This window comes from Cervus canadensis, chromosome 2 (genome assembly GCF_019320065.1).
Source record: "Cervus canadensis isolate Bull #8, Minnesota chromosome 2, ASM1932006v1, whole genome shotgun sequence".
Taxonomy (NCBI): domain Eukaryota; kingdom Metazoa; phylum Chordata; class Mammalia; order Artiodactyla; family Cervidae; genus Cervus; species Cervus canadensis.
This window is the reverse complement of record NC_057387.1, coordinates 32,543,253-32,547,975: the sequence shown is the minus strand read 5'-3', so window position 1 is coordinate 32,547,975 and position 4,723 is coordinate 32,543,253.

Genomic DNA, 4,723 nt, shown 5'->3' with positions numbered 1-4,723 from the left:
CCTGCTGTGTCTTGTCTTATTCTCTCGGGGCCTCCTGGAGTCATGACTGACTGTGTTGGGTGTGTAGGGGTATCTATTTTTCCTAGTGTTGTCCACTGCAGGGCCATATGGATGGGCATGCATGTGTGTGTGGTGGGAGGTTGGGCACAGGTGGGATTATGCTATTGCTTGTTCATTTCTATCTCCACTTCATGCACCTCTGTTCCTTAGCATTGGGTCTCTACCGAAGGGGGGCCCTTCTGTGCCTGGTTCCCTCTTTAATTCAGCATTCATGGGATGCCTCCTTAGCTTGTAGCACTCTGTGTCATGGTTTAGGGGGCTCTCGGGTGCTGGGGAAGGGGTCTGAGTAGTCTACTGATGGTGTGGGATCCTGGTGGACTCATTTCTGTCACCCTTTCCTAGAAGCTTTCCCTGCGTTCTTATAACATATCTCAATAAAACCTACCCCCACTGTATTATAATTGTTGTTTTACCTGTTTTCCTCTGTAACTTGACCATAAAGACACTAAGGAGATAATCAATATCTTATTTGACTTTAAATCTCATATCTATTACGCTGCCTGGCAAACAGCAAATAGTCATTAAAATTGTAAATATAAAAGAATTATCTCTAGTTAAAACCCTGGCAAACTCTACAGTCATTATATGGATTTACAGATCTGAATATGGTTATAGCCATTTGAGATAAAGAATACATTTCAGAAGATTTAAAATCTGTAGGTCAGGGGGAAAGACTTTAGGTCTCACTAACTTAAGCATTTATTAGGTTGTAACTGGGTCTTGGATAACTTGACCTGAAATGGGCAGGTCTAGTGTGCAGGGCCAAAGTGTAGCCTATCTGTGCAATCAGGAGGTGGTGTTCCATTTTATGTTAGGATACCTGCAAAGTGTAGGACTCATCAGATAACAGTATGATTAGCAGGCTCAAAGAGTGGCTGGATGGTGGAGTTGGACCTTATGGCATGGCCTTAAGTCTTAACTTGGCCTGAAGTCTGATAGGCCTTGAGCTTTGGAGAAGAGTCCTGTTGGGTGTTCGTCTAGATGGTCATTTCTTGCAGTCACTGAATAAAAAGGTAGCAAAGGAATAATGTGAAATACATGATTATTTCACTGAATAAAAAGGTAGCAAAGGATAATGTGAAATACATGATTATTTTAAGAAATAAGAAACAAATGATTATTTAAAAAAGTGAAACTGCTAACAAAAAAGTCCAGTAAACTAAAAGCTAATGAAACTGATAAGTCAGTAAATGTTTTTGTCTTTGCAGGCCATGTGGTCTCCATTTTGGTCTCAAGTTGTTCCATATGGTCTCAATTGCTCACCTTTATCTCTGTTGTGTGAAAGCAGCCATAGACCATACATAAATGAATGGATGGGGCTGCATGACAACAGAACTTCAAAAACAGATGGACTTATTTTCCTGACTCCAGATTTAGATGCTCAAGTTAAAAGGGCATAGCTATATTAGAACTTAAATCTTAGATTCAGTAAAAAGGTGACGCTCAAAACAAGGCAATATGTGTTAATGAAGACAGACGAAGTGTAAACACATTTCTTTAAATGTGAAATTTTTCTTCTTAGTATTCCTTGTTTTTCATGTTTCATCTTGAACTTGGTTCCTTTTCTAAATTCTTGAAACCTTAGTTTACCTCTTCTTGTTCAAAATATTATGTCAATGGAAAAATTTTGTCTCATATATAATTTTGTAGTATCTTGTGAGCAGTTAACTTCTATTATTTTTAGGTTAAAAAATATTCTTTATATCCTGAATATTTAAAACCTTAAAAAATTAACAAGATGAAGGACACATTTAAATTCTACTGTATTTATTTATACTATATAATTTTGCATTCTGAGGCTATTTCATATAGAAATTCTGTTAATTTATTTGAGAGTTCAGAATGTCAGCAGTAGAGCTGGAAGAATGGAATGCAGTGTAGAGTCAAATCAGAGGCAGAATTCTCAATTGGATGCTGGACACTATATGCTCTGATGTCCTGCGCAGTATTCTCTAAAATACTAGAACTTGTTAATATTTACAGTCAAGTGAGCGCATGTAAATCCAGAAGACGTGACCACACTGACACCGAATATCAGCGAGGCAACCACTGGCTGCATCATGCCCTTCAGTCCCCTGTCCAGTTTCTCGAGTCCCCCTGGCCCCTACTGCCTTCCACACACCCACTGCCCCCAGCGGTGGGACCCCTGGGTCTGGGGGCTGAGTCTGAGAGCCTGTTCAGCCAGTCCTCCTCCTCCTGCAGAATTGACGTCTTCCTCCTGACGGGGCCACCTGTGCTCGGGGCCCATTCCTGTCCTCAGTTCCTTGTCCTAGCAGACTCTGCCTCTTTCTCCTGCCTTCAAACTCCCTCCCTCTCAGCGCCCCTTGGTGTTTGAACACTGAAAATCTCTTCCATATTTAAAAACTCCTCCCTGTATTTCCCAGAAGACTTCCAGCCTTTATTATCCAGGATGGTCCTACTTATGGTGCTGCTATATGTCAGGATTATAGTGATTGTTTTTTCAAAAAAGGAATGAGGGATAGATGGATGAATTACATTATATTACAATACCGCTTTACCTGTTTTAAATATTATTATTCTGTTTAATGTAGCTTTTAAAATAATTTTCTCAGTGAAATCTAGTTGTGTTTCTGCTCAAAGTTCAAGATGTATAAAACTCAAAATGGCAGCTCCTTAATGTATTGTGAAATGTGTAACTATTGTATGAGCCAGCACTTTTGTGTGACACAGACACCATCACCTCCCTGTGGGCAAACGAAAATAGTGATCTACCTGACCCTGAGCTGCATCCTGAGCCTGGCCCGGAGCTGAGCCCTGAGGACTGGCCGGGTGGGAATGGCTGGGACCATCCATGGAGGGACTGAGCTCTCCTGGTCTCTGCTGACACACTCTCCCTGCTCCCCAGCGAAGCAGAGATGAGCAGACTCTGAGTCTGTGATTTAAGAGGGATTAGAGAATGTCTATCTTTCTTTGAAACCCCACTCCATACCGTATCTTAGTTATTTCAGTCTTTATTGAACACTGGTCCAGACCTTTCTATCTTAATAAAGTGTAACCTATTTTTAAACATATTTTTTATCGTGTACCAACTTTGTATTTCAACTTATAAAATTCATTTGTTTTTTTAATGTTGCTCTCATCTGTTTCCTACAGGCGTTACTTTGTAATATCCTTTCAAAAAAGAAAAGCAATCACAGCCCACCCTATGTCCTATTCTCCTAATTTTGAAATAAATTTCTGCCTTCAAAGAGGAAAGTTGGCAGGTAGGACATTATTCTTGTGCATGTTGTACCACAGGTCACAGATCACAGAGTGACTTCAAAGAACATTGAGCCCACACGCTACTATATATAAGACAGGTAACCAGAAAAGACCTAGTGTACAGCCCAGGGAACTCTACTCAATATTCCGTGATAACCTGTATGAGAAGAGAATCTGAAAAAGAGTGAATATATATATATATATAAAACCGAATCACTTTGTTGTACACCTGAAACTAACACAAGAGTGTAAATCAACTATACTTCAATATAATTTTTTTTTAAGGCACAGATCACCTAAAATCACAATGGGTCAGGAGATGGGATGAGGGCTGGAATCTGTGGATCAAGGCAGTCAAGGGTGTCTGGGCCACTCTGACTCATCCTGTGTGGAGTCGTCCAGGATGCCACCCCTCTCTGGCCACCCTCTCTAGCCATCTACACAGAGGACAGGTCTTCTCCCCTGGGTCACATTCCCACCACACTCCGCATCACTGTCCCATCAATGTGAGGAACATGGAGCTGTTTGTCAGGACATCTCTGAAGCTGCACCTGGGTGTCCTCTCTGCTGTGAGTGAATCTGGATTTTTCACAAGTAAGGCCATAAACTACTTGATTAATTATGTTGTATCATTACTTTTAGGCACATTAGGATGGCAGGGACATCCATAGTCCCTGAAAGGGAAACACAGAGACTGCATTTCCTTTTTCTGCCTCTTCACCTCTTCCTACCTTGGACTTCCCTGATAGCTCAGTTGGTAAAGAATCCGCCTGCAATACAGGAGACCCCGGTTTGATTCCTGGGCAGGAAGATCCCCTGGAGAAGGGATAGGCTACCCACTCCAATATTCTTGTGCTTCCCTTGTGGCTCAGCTGGTAAAGAATCCACCTGCAATGCAGGAGACCTGGGTTCAATCCCTGGGTTGGTAAGATGCCCTGGAGACGGGAAAGGCTACCCACTCCAGTACTCTGGCCTGGAGAATTCCATGGCTTGCATAGTCCATGGAGTTGCAAAGACTGAGCTACTTTCACTTTCACCTCTTCCTGTTACAGTGATATTCTGTTCTGGAAGACTGCAGCTATCATGGGTTATATTAATAAATCATGGGGGAGTATTAGAATGGCCTGGAGTCTTGATCTTCCTGTAACAGGAGCCAATTTTTAAAATATTTATTTATTTGGGCTTGACAGTTCCTAGTTGAGGCACTGGTGATCTCAGATCTTTGTTGAGACATGCAGGCTGTTCGGCAGCCATGCAGAAACTCTCAGTTGTGGCTTGTGTGATCTAGTTCCCTGACCAGGGATCCAACCTCATTCCCCTGCACTGGGAGTGGGAAATCTTAGCCACTGGATGACCAGGAATGTCCCCAGGGACCGATTTAATGTCTCCATTTCAGGCGCATGACTCTTAGCCTAGACTTGGCAGTTAGAGCTGCCCAGAG